Source organism: Ciconia boyciana, chromosome 1, assembly GCF_034638445.1.
Source record: "Ciconia boyciana chromosome 1, ASM3463844v1, whole genome shotgun sequence".
Lineage (NCBI taxonomy): Eukaryota > Metazoa > Chordata > Aves > Ciconiiformes > Ciconiidae > Ciconia > Ciconia boyciana.
In genome coordinates, this window is record NC_132934.1 from 137212432 (window position 1) to 137230160 (window position 17729).

Sequence of the window (17729 nt, forward strand, 5' to 3'; positions counted from 1 at the left end):
CTTTATCCCCAGGAGGGTTTGCTGAACACCTCTCTAAACCAACCCAGGGAGCGTGCATTTGAATGGCTAACAAGAAGAGCCAACAAGAAATACTTTGGAAAGGTTAGTAAACTAGGTCATTGTAGGTTTACAGTCATCCCCATCTCCAGTAGACAACAGCGTATCTGACACAACTTCGTGCAGGGATTTTACGTGTTTCCTCAAGCAGGCTGGAGACAGGTAATGGGAGGTGGTCTGGGAACTTAGTTTCCATGTTTCCTTGTAACCATTTGGATAACCCTAAACCTCTTGTTTCTCCTGGGATCTTTCCCCTGTGTGTCTCCCACCCCCAGCATAGCGGCTGTCCAGAGGAGCATCATGCAGGGGTACAAGGGTCCAAGTGCACCAACTCCATGCAGGGGACATGCATTGACTGAGCTACATTGAGGCCAATGTACCTAAAGACAAGGAGCCCTGGCTTCCCGTTCCAGCACTGGTGACACCTTCTTTATGGCATCCTCTCCTCTGTGTCATTGTGTCTTTGTGGCGTGTCTGCTCTGCACAGACATCAGCCGAGTTAGCTGCAGAGCCGGAAGCCAGGGCTGTGCTGGAAGTAACTGATCTACCTTGGTAAAAACTCCTGTTAAAGTCACAGCCAGTTCCTGAAACAGCTGACAAGACATCCTCCAGCAAGCTCCACTCATTGCCCTTGCTGTTGCTGTCTCTTGGGGGCAGCTGCCTGCACTGCCTCCAGCGCTCAGCCCCTTCTTCCCCTCCAGCTGCCTGGGGCTCCCAGGCCCCCGCCCTTCGCTAGCCCCCCCGGGAAGTCCCCCCGGCATCTCCAGCCAAGGGGTACGTGGGTGCCAACCAGCCAGGCTGCTCCTGGTGCCTTCCTGAGCGTGTCCGCAGAGCCCTGCACGGCGTGGGCTCGCTAAGGTCCCCTGTGCGCCCCGGCATGTCCAGAAGTGTCTGGGGAGCTGCTGAGGAAGTGACGAGGGCTGGCCGCAAATAAAGGTTGTGTCCCAGCTGTGAACTTGACAGTCAGCAACTGCAAAAGACTTCCGTGGTCTAAAGCAGCATTTTCAGTGCTTTTTATTCTCTGGAGTTTGTTTTGCTTTGGACGCACCAGAGATCACTGATAATAGATGAGAAAAGCGGAGAGGAGGATTTCTCATTTGCAAACACAAGACTCTGCTTCCGGCAGAGGAGATTTTTGCAAATCCTCTGCAAGCAGGGGAGCAGAAGCTCACCACAGAAAATGCACCGGGCTTTACACCCACTGTACCTGCGTGATGATGCCCAGCTGGCTGACAGGAACGCGCTCCCTCAAGCTTTGTTTCTGCTTACTGTCGCCAGGAGGTTTTGAACATGTCCATGTCACACCCCAGGAAGACAGGTGTAACCATGACACAGGGCAGAAAGCGTTTCAGAGGGAAAGGGAAGAAAACGACTGTACAAACGGGGAAGGAAACGTGAGAACAAGTAAGCTGGGCCAGTAGTCTGAACTTTCCCCTGAATGCCTTCCCAATCAGTGGCCTCTCATTATTTGATTATCGCAAGAGAAATCTAAAGAGTGTACTCACTGATTCCTGCATAAATGCTAACCCATCACATGGGCTGTAGTTGCATACTTTACATTTTTATCGGAGCATATGGGGCCTGAGCACTCTGCTACCCTGTACTGAGCTGTGAAGAGCTGTAACAGCTGAGACACTGCTCGTTGCAGCAGATCAATCAAGACAGACCAACGCAAATGTTGCTTGATATTGGCTTTTATATTTCTGCTTATTGTAAGTTTAATGGGTGTAGTGCCCAGCAGCCTCATCTGTGGTTTCTGCTACGCGTGGCTCCAACCAGAGAGCTTACTAAAGGCTTTTTGTGGTCCCATTAAGTAGCAGCCATGCAGAAGGTGGACATGGATGATCAAATAAGAGAACAAACGAGGCAACACTGATCAGCGCAGCAAGCTGAAGGTATCGTTTCCTTGTTGCAGTTCAGATTTTTGTAGGCAACACAGCAAAGGACATTTTTAAGGGCACATTCAAAGAGCTGCACAGTAGCCTGTTACCAGAGAGCAGTGGGCTCTGTAGTGAATGCACCCCAACTCAGAGAGGAGGCCTGGGGGGCTGGTGGGCCTGGGATAGACCAGATGGGGCTCTGGTAGTGAAGATGTACGGCACTTGCTTATGTAGTCACACAGGGTGTAAGTGGTGGGATGTAGAGAAAATGGTGTGCCAGGAAAAAGGCAACCCATGGTAAAATCTGATAAGGGAAGAGGAAGAAGGGGCTGCAAGGGCTGTGCCCCTAAAGCAGAAGGGTAGGGCAACTGGTGACAGTTTGGGAGGGAGAAGCAACAAGGGATAAACAGCCTCTTTCTTCCCCAGCCCTTGCAGTATACAGTGATGATTAAGATCTGAACTGATTTATATTGACTGAAGCTTTGCTGTCTCACTTATCCCAGTTCTTCACAATGTAACCCCCTTCTCACACCCTAGCCATCACCCTGCTCTTATTGATCATGATTTTACATAAGGAACAGGCTGACTTTCCTTCCCACCCACACACACTTGTCAGGCTTTTTGTGTATAACAGTGATTTTTAAATCCTTGGGCACTGAATTTCTTGCTCTGAAATCTTCCAAACCACTCTTGACAATATTATTCTATCTTTCTAGCCTGCAAAGCACTCAGGAAAGTCATATGTAAAGCTAGCTTTATTGTAGCTAGTGCAGAAATTTGAGCTTTGCACGTGGTATGAATCTTATGTCTCAGCAAAGTTTTCCATTTCCTCATGCAACAGGGATGTGCATGCACAAATCCTGGCTTTGCACATCAGGTGTTGTACATGTGTCAGTCAGGCACATGCAAAATTGCAATTCTGTCTGAGAAGCAGGATCCAAGCAGACAGCATTAGTGGCAATCCCTTGCGCTGCTGTTCTCGTCACATATCCTTGGCCGCTCAGGTCCCTGGGAATTGTCCTATATGTCTTCTATAAAAGAAAAAAAGAACCCTCCCTTTTTTTTTTCTGAGGCCAAGACTTGGGCTACACAGACTTCAGTCCAGGAAACCCAAGAAGGATGTGATTTTTTTAATCAGTGTTAACAGGTAGTGTGGAGGCAATTAAATCATTATCACAGTGTTTAAGCCATGTTAGTGAGTTGCATAAAGGAAGTAGGCAAGTAACAGGTAGAAAATATACTGTTCCTTTCATTTTCTGAACAAGCCTAGAACTGTGTTCCAAGCTCTTTAACCAAATTGAGTAGTTACTGACTTTATGAGGACACCCAAAACTAAATAGCTCTTATCAATTCTGCCTGTAACACAGCCCCTGTGGACCCAAGAAGAGAGGCTGTTCATGATGAGATCGCCGTTTTTGAGACGGGTAGAGTTTTGCATCCTGGCTGACCTGGTCCACACATGCCACTGTTGAGAACAGTGGTCTCCCTGCATCCTCCAGGTACCTTGCTTCCCCACGGAACAAAACAAGTAAAATACTCACCGTACCAAAGGAAGGGGTTAGCTTAGCGCCCTGCAGTCACAGTGCTGGCACAAGGGAGGGGAGAAAAGGAGGAAAAGTGAATCCTCCTTTCAGCATCGGCTTTCTGTAACATGGATTTGCACCCTGCAGTCTTGCCTACGCCCGCCTCTTTGTTTCCTTCAGATTGTACAATCCATTTAAACCGATTAACTAATGGGATACAAATTCACAATGTACCCATGTAACAATCAAGCCTGTATTAAAGAAAAGCATTTTAAACTCCTTCTATCACCAGCTTTGGCAAAGCGAGCTTGACTCCAGCGCAGCCTGGAGCCCCGGCCCCCTGTGCCATGCGTCCCTGCTGCTGGCAGGAGCTCCTGCACTCCCACCCAACCCCACCAGCTCCCTCCTCTCCCAGGCACAGTGCCCGTGGGGGTGCTTCCACAGTGGGGGGCTGGTGCAGCTCTTGTGACCCCAACCTCAGCTTGCCATGCCATCACACAGGGAAGGTGCCACACAAAGCCTGAGCTTTCCTCATGCTCTCTTTCTGCCCCTTCATCCTATGGCCACCAAAGAGGAAAGGGATCCCAAAGACAGGGGGAGAAAGAATGGAAACAAAGGTGAGATGGATTTTCCCTGGTCCATCTCAAATTTATTCTGCGCTCCCCTCTTTGAGAAGAACTGGTCTATCTCATATCCCCTCAGCACTCTGACTAGGCTTTTGGTTTTGATTAAAAATAACCACAACCTAAAAGAAATTAAGATAGCTACTAGATTTTTCTCTTTTTCCCTTTAAGAAGCCAAAATAGATGAAAGGAAGAGTTAATGTCAGGAATTTTCCCAGATGAGTTTTCTTTTGATGTCCCAGTGCAGTCTATATTTATTAATGATATTTAATGCCTGCTCTCAGTTTAGTGATTTTTTTTTTTTCATTTATACAAGTGTGATGAAGGGATGCTAGTGTTAGAGTTGTGTTTCAGTCATCTCAGTTATCCTGGAAAGGTTTCCAGCAGGCTGGGTGGGAAGGAAATAGGTTTAATGACATCAAGGCATGGGTAGCTGATACCAACATGTGACCTCTCAATTTACAGCAATAGGTGAAAGATGCCCTTCTGCTTTAGAAGGAGAAGCATTTCTTGTTTTGAGTGGTGAGAAAGGACACAAGTGCATGTTGTTTCTTTCAGAAAAGCTTTTACTCTCACATTGTCAAGAGAAGAGATGGAACCTCAGCAGACTCACTTTTAAGCACTGAAGAAGTTTCAGAGCATTGGCATCTTTTTTTGAACTATAAATTGCTTGATATTTTTATCCCTCCAAACATTTTTTAGCATCCAAATTTGCTTTAGGTGGTTTCCCCAGGCAATTATGTAAAGAAAGCAGCCCAGTACTATTCATTTGTCTTTATCTTGCTTCATGCTGTGCCTGGTGGCAGAGTGTTGTTCTTCAGTTTCCCATGCTTTTCCATGAAAAATGAGTACACGGAATTCTTTGCTGGACAATGCAGTTCTGCAGTTGTGTTTGTTTTTGCAGATTAAAATCCTGCTTTAGCAGTGTTAGCTTTGGACCTAGCAGCTAGCGTTAGCATGGTGTAGGTTTGGCTGCTACGTTACTCCAGGTAAAGCACAGCTGGCAAGCCTTAGATCTTCATGCCCAGAACAGCTTTTTCTATAGCACAGCAATCAGAAAAAAAGTTCAGGGATTAAGTTAATCCACCAGGTCTGTTGCAGTGCTTGAGCTCATAACATTGCTCAGTGTTCAAGAAGGGTGAGGATCCCTGAGTGCTGGTAGTGGAGGGTGGTAGCAGCAATTTTTGAAGAAGAGCAGAGGGGAAGCACACACTGAACGAGAAGAAGAAGAGAAAACAAGTGGAGGAAAGAGATGAAGGAGAGGAAAGGAAAGAAAAGGAGAAGCAGACACAGCAAGACAGAGAAATAAGTAAAACACAGTGGTGAGCTGGAGCCGTGAAAGCAGAAATGGAAGTGAAAGAGGGGGTGTTTCGGAGGGACACCCAGCACCAGCCCAGCTGCCGCAGGTCAGCGCTGCTCAGCTGTACTGCGCTTGGGCCCTCTGTGATTCCGCGGCACAAGCCCGGAGGAGCGGTCTCTCTCCCGACTGCTGCTTAGGGACACCGCTGCACCGACCGGCCACCAAAACAGTCCCGGCCTGCTCTCCTCGGTCAGGCAGAGCAGTATGAAATGAGGCCCTCTGGAAAGGGAGGTTACCCCAAAATAAGGTGGGAAATCCCTCCTGGCTAAGGGAAATAGCCGGGAGTCAAAGCATGCAAATCTCAAAGCTTCCCATCACCGCTGTTATTCATATCACTCCTGATCTATTTTTATGCTGAAGTAGCTTCACATATGGCTGCCCCAGTTGGCTGAAGCTAAGAAAAAAATGAAGCAAAGGCTAGCACTTCCCCACAGTCAGTAGCCTCCCAGTAAGTAGCCAGCTTACCGGGAAAGAGGATCCTTGTGAACTCATGGTCATTTGTTATTTTCATTCTGCCACATCAGCATTTCTGCTGTCTGTGTCAAAGCAAAAAGTCGGTTGCCTGAAACAAGCTCCAGCTGATCTGAAGTCTGAACTAGCCCTACCAAAACCCTAACAACTCATTCCCATATCTTCCCTTCACTAGTCAAGAAAAGTCCCCCTTGGTTTGCCAAATTGTCAGAATTTTCAGTCCTTGGGCTGTAAGTTTGCTGGGATTTTTTTGTGGATGGTTTGACTTGCTCTTTTTATTTTGTTCCCCTTTCGCTCTGTGTGGTTATGTAGCGTGGCAGGGCGGAGTGGACAGGAATGCGCTCCCCTGGCCCATGCACATTTTCACATTAGGCAGAGGTAACTTGGGAGGGGATGGTGAACTCTCTTCTGGAGCCCAGGCAACACGTCTTAATACGCAGTTTCTCTCATAGCTGTGGAAGTTGTCAGTGAGGCCAGCGCTGCTTATTCTGAAGTACTTGTCAAGTTGTGCTGTGTGAATCCAGAGGAACAGCTGGTCTGAATTTCTCTAGAAATGGTTCTCTCTGAGCAGATACAGATCATTTCTTTAATTTCTGCTTTGGTTTTGGTCTGCCTGTTCTCCATGCCACCACACCACTGGGACAGCCACACTTAGAGCAGAGCTTCCTTTTGAAAGATGTTGGTGATTCATAGGCTCCTACCACGACTCTCTGCAGCCCTCCAAACAACTGCTTCACTTGCAGAACAAAACCCAAACCAGAAATAGGAAATTCATAGCCAGGTTGCTGGTGTTGTAGAACTGAAGTAATATATTAATAAATTAATCATGCAGACAGCTTACACACTCTCATTTTGTCCTCGCAAAAGGTTTTGCAATGGCACTTTTGCTTGGCTATTCAATAGTCTTACGCTGCTTCGCAGGTTGGTAGCTTCATCTGTCAGTGAAGGTACACAGCAGGATGAAGCATCAATGGCAAACATTAAACTTGTAATTCAATAACTCATTTAATAGCAAGAGTTTGCCAAAGTGTGAAAAAAACACTTTATGACTGAATCGTAGTCTTGATTCTTACAAGCACAGACTTTAACCAGGCTGCTAATTTCTTCACTACCTATTAATTTGTCTGCATTGTAGGCTACATTTTTATAACTTATGTCAGACTAGTGCCTAAGCCTACCACAAAAATTCATTCCAACCCTTCTTTTTGCAGTGACCTTTCCATGCAGATGCTCCACAGCGAAGCCGGTCCCCGACGAACCCGACGGGGATGAGGCAGGAAATGAAATGCTGAGAATCTCAGGCTTGAGCTGGAAGGCAGCCAGGGCACACTCCGAAAGCAGGCAGCGAGGCTTCTGCCTTGAATGTAGGTCACCGCTCACTTATGGAAATTCACTGCTCGTGTGAAGAGTGGCATGAAGCAGCGCTTTAGGGAGAGGAGGCAAACGTGTAATGCTTTCTGTGAGGTAATTACAGCGGTGCGAGGGAGAAGGCTCCTGATTGCTTTGGCTTTCTCTACTCCATTTTCACCACCTCTGTAGAAGTGAGGCATATGAGTGTCTGGCATCACTAGAGAGATTCCTCGAGGGCACTTTTCACTTGGAAGCGTAGTTTAAATCCAAGATTTCTTGACATAAATGAGGCATCTGTCTTTTGTCTTTTTAAACAGATTATGCTCAAGAAGTTGTTCCAGGCTGAACTCTATTGTCAAAGCGAGGAGCTGCCTGTGAGCTAATCTCCCCATTGCCTGCAGATCCCTGCCCACAAGCCTGCCCGCAGCAATTAATGGGGATCTTTCCTTGCTTGTGGGATACACGCACACACACACGCGCGCGCGCACACACGGATACGCATTGTGGAGATCTGACTTCTGATGAGCTCTACTGAATTCAACTGCAGAGCATACTTACTGTTTGCATGTAACCACACAATTAAATATGCTGGGTATTGTGCTCTGAAAGCAAGAAAGAAAGAACTAGTTTGGTTAAAATTACAGTCGACAAACCTTTCTTTGGTTTTCATTTCACTGAGTCATCATACTCATCAGAAGAACATCCTCTCTCTTGTATCTCATTTAACCCCAGGACAGTAATGCCCAGTTCTCTGCCACTTCTCCATCCCTTGTTTTGGAGCTCCATCACCAGTCACTTAATGCCCTGCTCTGCTGGCCACTGTCATCACGCCGTGCCGTCATCCTGCACCTTCGATATACCTTAATGCATCTCAGGCATGATGATGCAACGAAAATGTAACTGTTCAAAAAGAGGTCTCAAGAGAGCTCACACTAAAAAACTTGTACTGGTGCTTCAGTCTCACAGATGAAGCAACTGAGGTCTTTCATATTGGCGATCTGTTCTGAAAAGACAGCATCTCCTGTTATTAATGATCCCGTTCCTGCCTTTCCATCCTCCAGACTGTATATACTGTCCCCGTGCATTTCCATTCCATGTTTTTCTTAGTCCCTGCATGCAATCCTCTCTATTACACTAAATCGTATGATAAAAATGGCTTTTGTGTCCATCATACCACTAAGAGCTGCACTTTCCAGAAACACACTCCTGACAGATAACGCAGTTTGTCTGTATGATGCACACCAGCACTAAGATTAGCTCTTCACTGTAGCTTTGGGCCTGAATCAGAAGTTGCCCTATGTCTGTGACAACAGCTACTATGAAAAAAGAGGCTCCTATCTGCCAGCAGAAGAGGGGCTGTAAAAGGAAAGGATGCTGCCTGGCAGATAAAAGTAGGACATCAGGCCTCAATCTCATACTGTCTCAGTTCTGGCTTGATGCCATGATTATTTCATCTTGCTGGGAAATACCGTGGTTAGAGAGATGGTGCATCTCAGTTCAGTTGCTCTGAGCTGAGAGGAGAAACTCCTGCAAGGGAGTTTCAGATCCCAAATCTGATACGTATTTAATACAATTTTTAACACAGCTGTCAGGACAAAATACTTTCCTGGCCAATGACCAGTTCTGAAGAAATACATCTAGGATTTAGGGAGGATGTAGGTACCTACATCCGAAATTACAGCGCAAAAAACCCCACTTTTAGAGAATTTTTCTCCTAATACTTACCGTTTTAAATTCCTCCACCCCTAGAGATGCGTCTCTGAGCATGCCTAGAAGTGCCTTGCTGCTAACCTGGTTGAACAGGTTGCCACCTGAGCCTGATCAGGATTCACAGATTGGAATACAAATTCTCCGTTCTATCTGTTAGCAGCCAGACAGACAAATTTTCCAGTTCCTCCTTGGCTTAATACACCTAGTTATAATGTTTCTGAAAATGGCCAGCTTTTCATTGCAGGAGCCAGACGCAGCCACAGCTCTTTCTGTAAGATAATAATGAATTGCAGTTCTGCTTCTGGAAAGCAGTATCACTTGTGATCCAAAAAAAACCCCACTCTAGCCAGAGTCTGGGCTCCAGCACTCTGCTCTGCAGTGACTTGGCAAATCACTTAACCTCCCCACGCCCTGGGTTGCTGAGCTGTGGGACAAGTATGCTATGGACTCATCGGATGCTGAGAAATTTCGTTCAAGGTTTGTGCAATGATGCATACAATGAACTGTCAGTGGGACTTGTCTACAAAGCCTCTAGCTCCCAAATACAAGCCTACACCTATTCAGCACAGGAATATCTCCATTAGATGATAATATCAGGAAGCGATTGTACTTTATTCAGACACCTATAAGAGAAGGGTATGATAACATGTGGTTATTGTGCAAAAGTAATAAAATGCCCCAGGACCCTTAGTGGAAAGAGCTGATAGGACTTGAGTTCTCAGAGGGTAAATTATTTATGATCCACCCGCCTGAATTATTTATCCTCCATTAATTTCTATGCCCTAGAGGGAGATTTCTCTTATCCAGCTCTAGTCATCTAAAAGTTGGATATCTAGTCAAAAAGTTGATTGTCTGAGGTCATTTGATAGTGGAAATATGGGCAACTCCAGAGGAGGAGTCACCCCTCCTACCTTAGACACCTCCCTCAGACTCTCCACATTGACCAGAGAAAAATTTGAGATGCCTAGCTCAGACTAGACAGCTACCTTCAAATGCTAAATCTGTGCAGGACCCATCCTGGGCATGCGATTAGACCCTGGCGTGGGTGCACCAGTGAGCCTGTTGCTGCCCCATGCTGGGCCAGGGCTTGTTGCAGGCAGGGCACCCTGCCCGTTCCTGCTCCCGCTGCCAGACTCGCTCCAGAGCCATCGGCACCTGGCTGAGGCAGCACGCAGGCTGAGTGATAGCAAGAGATTGATGATTTGGGAAAGATGATGAAGATGGGGTGAAGGAAAGAGAAGGAGAGAGATGGAGAATGAGAAGAAAGCAAAAATACAAGAAATGGAAATCAGCTGCCGGAAAGACAGCAGTAAGGGGAGAGGGAAAGAAAGGAAGAAAAGGTCGTTTGGGAGAAACAAAACAAAAACCCGAACGCCATTTGCAGCCATCATTTAAGGTTGGAGCTTGGCACTCCCCGCAGGAAGACGGATGGGTGCATGACCAGGCAGAGCCATCCCCCAGAGCGGGGCAGGCGCTCTCCTCTCCTCTGCCCGGCGCTGCCCGGCTTTCCCGGCACTCTGCCCTACTCCGAGAGGCTTACTTAATGAATCACATTGACAGCCAGGCATCATAAATCACCCCCCGCCACACAGCTCTCACACTTCCATCCCGTACATGCTCATTCCTTACCGTGGCTGGGCATGTCAGAAACAGGGCTGCCGAGGCAAAGCTGTCGGAGGGAGGAGAGGCATTGCTGCCCCATCCGCAGCCCAGCGCACGCCGCTCCCCATGCTCGAGAGAACGGCCTCCACAAGGCCCTTACGAGAAGGGCAGGAAGATAACCGGCACTCAGATGTCCTGAATATGCAGATTTATATTTGGAGGCTGTTACAAATAAAAACTATTTTAAAGCAATCACATTAATCAGGGCCTTTTTATGCATTTGCTGCAATAAGACACAAATGAAAAGAGCCATGAGTGTATACTGAATGTAAAGGTTAATCAAAGGCAGCTTCTTCTTTTGGCAGCTATATCCTTCTGCTGGTCTTTGCCAGGAAACATTCACTTCATTGTTTCTCTTTTTTTTTTTTTTAACTATATATGTCCAACCCCCCATTCTCAGGTTTTCTAAAAATTAGAACTATATCACACACATTTTAAGTACCTGGAGAAGAAAATGGTGAACCTGTAACATTTCAAAGCTTTGACAAATGGGTTTTCATCTTCAGTAGTCTTGACTGAGACTTTTCTATATGTATCATAAAAGGCGCTGACTGATCCTTTGTTGCAGGTATTGAATGTAATTCCTTTAAGAAAATCACCTGAGCTAGCAGAAAACCACAGACCAGTCCCAGCCCATCAAGAATCTGTACAGGCCTGTTGATATATCTCTTCTGGGGACATTATCTCCTACACACTGCCCAGCTGGGAAGCATTTGGAAATATTTTATGGACCGATTCAGCATTAAACAGTGGGTTGACTGCAGACTGCAGTGCAGGATAGTAGCACCTAAGCCAGCTTTCGACAAGCCCGTGCCAATTTAAGATGCTGTTTACCTGGTAACATTTATGCTGGGGAAACACAGATGTTGCCTGCGCTCTCATTCACTCGAGTAGATCACCCCACACAGCTTCAATCACAGCTAAGCCATCAAAGAAGCCCTGATGGCAGAAGTTGCAAGAGAAGCATTAAATCAAAGCACCACAATTCAGCTGGACAACGTCCCTTTCTCTCAGAGCACTGTTTCTGTTGGAGGTGGAACGGATCTGTCTGTGCGGGGCAAGGTTTGTAGGGCTTCCCAGACCCTCCTGCTGCTGTGAGCCAGTGCTGGGACAAAACCAGGTGGCAATTCTTGGTCCTTTGGTACAGCAGCAGTGCTGTCCTTGGCTCCACTCTCTCACATAAGCAGCACACTTCCCATAAGTCATTAATTTTTAACTTTCTTCAGTCTGTGGCAGGAACTGAATTGCTGTAAAATAACTCATACTGAATTTCAAAAAGAGGCTGAGATAAACCAGGAAATCAGCTTTCCTCATTGGAAGAATTTTACTCTCCAAGACCAAGTAGGTACAGTAGGACTGTTTTCACATCCCAGCATCTCTGTCCTTCCTTTCTGGCTTCACATTGTTTTTTTCTCATCACAGAAAAGTTCTCTAATAATTTTCTTCTTCATCTTCTTATGTCATTTCCAAACTTAGCTCTCTGAATTTTCATCTTGTTTAAATTTCTCTGCTCTGCTACTGGACTCTTTCCGCTACTAGAAAGGTATAAGGGGTAAATGAGGTGAATGAGAGTTTAACCCTACAACATGGTTGTGCTCTTCCAGTCAGGCCCTGGTTCTCAGCCTCAAAATTCTTCCATTAAACTTTCCCCTTCAGACTTAAAATAGATGCAGTTAATGTGCCCAAAATTTTGCTAGAAAAAGGCATATTTCTGAGTTTCTTCTGGCCTGGTGAGGTAAAACCCTACTTCTGGCTTTGTTCTCAAGACACATCAGGTGATCGTGCTGGTAGATGTCTGCTTTCAAATCTTCACCCGAAACAGCCGAAATTAAAGTGAGTTTCCATCTTGGTTTCTCATCCATGTTTAGACTATCTCTTTTAAAATTTCTAATTCATCTAATAAGTTTACATGGAAGGTATAGATGAGATCAAAAGCCTGCTTTGGGTGTTTTGCTTTGCCCATGCAAAGCAGTAGACTTTATAACTCATTGTTTTTTCTCCTTATTTGCTGTGGCTTTAAAGGCAGTAGATACCATTGAAGCATGTTATCTACATCTGCATTATAAGCATTACTCATGCTGCCCCAAACACTCAAGGGAACTCAGTGGTGACATTAAGCTGGCTGCAGCGCAGCAGCAGAAGGTAAGGTCTTCTGCATCTGAGCTTAGTCACAAGACGTGTCTGTCCATTGTTCTTGTGCCACAGGGCTCTGCCCTTCTGTCTAGCTGTGATCCGTCCAGAGCCTCCAAGAAGGGATAAAATACTACTTCAGTCACAGGATGGAAAGATTCCCTATTGTGCCAAAACCCCCAACCACCCAACACCCTGGCAGGGGCCGGCAATTTTGCTGGAAGTCTGGATGATGACAGCTTGTCCATCCAGGTCAGGAAAAGGTAGATGGGTGGAGTAGCCCTGTGAAGCCTGTATAACACATGTTGTTAATAACCCACTCAGTAGACGGTTTCCATCTTCCAGGCAGTTCGATAATGACTTTTCACAGCACTTAAGCTGGAGAAGGTCAGGATTTCTTCTGACGAAATGAGATTGGTAGTCTGTGGAGAAATGTGGTTTTCTTGCAAATTGAACAGTAACTGAAGAAGACCAATTTTAGTATAACTTTGATCAGGAAAGGTTTGTTAGATACAGAAGGGGAAATCTCATCTAAGAATGATTTTGTTTTAGTGATGGAAGGCAATTCACATTTCCTAATACAAAAAAAAAAAGAGAAAAGAGGAGAAGAGTAAAAGCAGAGAAAGGAAGGGAAGGGAAGGGCAAAGGTCTGATAAATGTTGGAGACCATAGCCTATTACATATGAAATTATTGTGCTGTGAGACTAAAAGTTTGTTCTGTTTGCTTAGGAATTTAGGTTCATAAGACAAACAGCATTGCTCTGTTCAAATATAGCTTTTCAATGGAGCAAATACGTTGGTAAACATCACAAGCTGTGCTCTAAGAATATTTTATTCTGCCAAATTCTTAGTTTCTTTGGGCATCTCCTATTATCTCTTTAGTGGCCACTAGTTAACCAATCTGCTATGTAAACTGTTTGTCTCACTGGTGTTGTAGCATAAAGTACATCCAGCCAAGATGTCTCTCCACCGATATGATGACTCAAAACTACTTGCATGACTTATATGCTGGTTGTCCCCACAGATATTTTATTTTTCTCCACGGCTGCATTTCCAGATTTTATCTTATTGCCATTTACCATACTATTTGTTGTGCGGGCGTATTGCTGGTGAACAAAGCCTAACTAGATTTACTTTACAAATGCTGTGAGCTTCAACTGCAGTAACCGTTCTGAAAGTTATGCCTTATCAATGTGCAAATACTAGGTTCCTACCCACACACCTCTTGCAGAGCTGCAGGTCTGCACACAGGCTTTGGCAGTGCTTTAGGCTGTAGAGCCTTTCTCCTGCTCAGCTAGTACAAAAGCCTAGGCAGAGAATTAGACATCCATGTATGTTTGGGAAGCTGAATCAATGGGTCCAAAAGGAATTTAACCAATATTCTGAGTTTGTGTGCGCATGCATAACCATGGTATATATCAGCAAAGAGGTTCTTTATCAAAAAAATTCCTTCTTTCTCTTTTCCATCCCTTCCCCACCTCCACTGGCTGCAGCTCAAGGGTACAGTAAAGGTCACCTATAGCACATTAGAGGAGTTGGAGACAGGGCTGCAGCATATAGGAGTCTACATGTTTTGCTCTGGCAGAGCAGCCCGTGAGGAGCTGGTACAAGATGACACCACTCCTGGGGACAGTTCAGAGCTACCTTCCCATCGGCAGCCTCCCATCCTGCCCTTGCTTTTCTGCTCCTACAGTCAGTGCACCTCAGAGCCTGGCTGTGCAGACAACTTTTAACAAAGCCCTTTGAAAACTAGCATGGCCATTTCCATCCAGGAACCACGTGAGCTTTACTCAGGACATACACCGAGGTACATGAGACCTAACTCTGGGAATAGAGATGGTAATTTTCTTCAGCTAGTGGCGAATTTTGCCGCCCATCTTTTTTCTGTTCAGTTCCTATTACAATTTCTGTCACCACCAGACAAAAGAGACCTTTAATTCAGGCAGATAGCATGGAGGAACTAGGAATCTTTGTTCCTCATTACAGCGTTAGGCTTAGCAGTCCCCAAGCTGTTATGAAACACTGCAGAGGGGTCACAACAGGAAGTACAACCATCAGCAGCAAGTAAAATAAAGGCTTTCCTTCCTATTCTAAGATTTCAGAACTTCCTTATCCTCCAGCTCGAAATCCTCTTACAGCTGTTGCATTTATTTAAGGGAATTTTTTTTTTTCTTTTTTCTTATTTCTGCCCGGGCCACATTAAGGACCCACCACCTGCTCACTCCTACAGCATCCTCAATTTGCATGAAAAACAGGCAGAAAGAAAATAAAAGATGCAGCTTAATCAATCCTCAGAGGAGACCTTGAAGCCTCTGATCAAAGGTCTGCAGACTGCATTAGGTACTCACTCCCCTGGCTCCATCTGAGCTCCTGCCACAGCTCTGTCTCTCGTTCCTCCAGCCTCATTTCTCTTTTTCTAATTAGACATGGTGCTGCCATTCAGGATGGAAAGTAATGTCACAGCCTATTTAATATGTACCTGTTGACTCCTGCACAACAATTTAATCAGAATTTGATAGGGTTTGGAGGCAATCTGTCTGTTCAGAGGCCGAACAAATAAAAGCTGTCTGAGAAACTGCTCTCAAAACCCAGAAGAGGGATTATTTCCAACTAGGTGCAAAGCCTGGGTCAGGTCCTATTCATTTTATTTATATGAGCAGTCAAACCGTGAATGGAACGACAAAACTGAGCTAGGTAAGCAGGATCCAACCTATTATTTTCAGCTCCCTGAATACCCCTAGTCCTCATTCACTGAGAGTCCCAAGGACCTTTTGACCACAGTCAGACAACACAAGCAGCAAGTTTAAGCATGGGATTATCTGAGCAGTTAAAGTTAGGCACATGCTTAAACGCTTGCTGAGTTAAAGTTCAGAGCAGCTCTTGAGGTTTGGTCTTCCCTGCTCTCATCTACAGACACTGAGGAAAGTCTTTGTGAAGGTGTGGCTGCTTCTAGCTTTCACACAGATTAATATAGTCCATAATTTTTTTGTCAGCTGGGGAGATTACTGTGTGTGGGAACTTCTCAGGCTGCACAAACAGAACAAAAAGCAGTGACCCCCACTAGCTGGATTTCTTTTCTCTCCTTCAAGGCTGACTGTCTGCATGGGCAGAGATGTAAAAGGGCTATCGCATAAATCCCAGGAGGATGGATGAAAAAGCAGGTTCCTGGGTATATCGCAGCCAAGTACCACTGCTGGTGGCAGCAGAAGTGATGGCTGCAGCTCCCGGCTGGGGCCGTGGGCTGGAGAGGGAGCCCAGCAGCACAGGCAGCATTCACGCACGGTGCCAGAGCAGCATGCCTACCTCCACTCGCACACCATGTGCTCGTTACGCTGTTTTAGCAGGCAGGTACACCACTGCTCGATGATTTGGAGAAAAAAGATGGGGAAAACATAATGTCTGAGCCAGGCCAAAGCAGATGCCCTTTCTACTTTATCCTTAGCACTCTGAGGAAATTAGTACTTGTGCCCACGCCACAGACAGGCGGCACGCTGCAGGCAACCTCCCTGTCCCCACCATGTACTTCCATAGTGCTCAGCTTTTGTTTCAGGGTCCTGTAGCTGCTCCAGCTGGAACAGACCTCAGGGCCTCCCATCGCAAAGTAAGCGTGCACACAGCCTCTCAAGGTTACCCGGTGGCTATTATTAGCCCTGAGCTGCCGTTTCTTTGTCTCCGTAGGTCAGGTACAGGCTGCAGAAAAGCTCACAAAGGCAAGAGCAGTGATGGACAAACTCACTGCTATCCTTCAGAGGACAACAAGAAAACTGTGACCGGACAGGTCAGCCTCCTTCAGCCTCCTTCAGCCTCCATCCATCTTGGGCAAATAGGCAGTGGTGCTGGTTTGCTAGGAAATGCTCAGCAAAGGAAGGTAGCAATAGAAATTGTAAATTGTGTTTTCTTAAATGCCCAGTATAAAAATGCCTAAGGCCTGAGGATTCGATTGACAAAATCAAACCCGTAACGTTGCATACCCCTTAGTTAGCCCATTGCCTCAGATTTTGTAGCCTTTATATTACATGTTGCAGACACACACTCACCCAGCCACCCACCCAAATCTAAGAACAGATGTTCATTTTGCGAATAGCCGTTCTGCTTGAAAATGGCACTGCCTTGGCTGCCTGTCCCTGCCCCAAAGTAAAGATCACAGCATACGTAGAAAGAGGGTTCGTGCAAGCTCATCCTCTTCAGAAAAAATGCACTGGGTTAGTTCACCCTGCCCAGGAGGACGCTGATTTACAGGACAGGTAACGTGGTGAAAATTAGGCCATTTGCGACATTTGAAAATGTTGCAAATTAGGCATCCAGAGTCTCCAGACCCTGTTACAAAACAGCCCCTTCAAATTTATCAATCAGAAGTTCTTCATACTACCACTAAATGATTCAGAACATCTTATTAAAATCTCACTGTGAAGTAAAACGGTGCTGTGCACAGACACCCACATTTATTTCAAATCCACTCTCAGACTTGACTCCAGTTTTGCACATTATCACTGCTTGTGTCTACAGTTATGAAAGGTAGCAAGACGTCTCTCTCCCAGCAAATTTGAAGGAACAATACCTGACATGAGGAGTCCAGTGGCTAAATTTAAGTACAGCACTGAAAAACATCAGGTCATTGAGATTCTTACAGTGTTCCTTGTTAATATGCAGCTTCTTTGAATGCACTACGTAAAACAAGGGTAGCAAACTTCACACAAAATAGTAACACTACAAAACGCAGCTGGATTAAAAAATAATGGATCTTTCTTGAGATAGGTGCTTGCCTGTGAAATTTCAACTGAACAGTAAGCTTTGTGGATAAATTAATTTTTTAGCAGATATATGCATCCCAAATAGGAGAACTTTAAAGACTAACAGGCGCAATTTGCACATCCGGAAGATGTATACACTTATCCGCAGAAATTCAGACACTGCTTTCAGCAAGTCACTCCAAAATACCCTTTCTTCCACATTTATCTTTTTT

General features: G+C 45.6%; 1 long non-coding RNA gene across 3 annotated transcripts; it reads left to right on the plus strand.

Annotated features, from left to right (window-relative positions):
- The first annotated feature begins 1675 nt into the window (after window positions 1–1675).
- LOC140646095 (uncharacterized) lies at window positions 1676–11649 on the plus strand. 3 transcript variants are annotated; one of them, XR_012040331.1, is made up of 4 exons: window positions 1676–1952; window positions 3305–3436; window positions 7126–7378; window positions 11205–11649. It is a non-coding gene; the product is annotated as an uncharacterized lncRNA (long non-coding RNA). The 3 variants fall into 3 exon arrangements; XR_012040330.1 differs by lacking the exon at window positions 11205–11649 and adding an exon at window positions 7582–8427; XR_012040329.1 differs by lacking the exon at window positions 11205–11649 and having other exon boundaries at window positions 7126–8427.
- Window positions 11650–17729: the final 6080 nt, after the last annotated feature.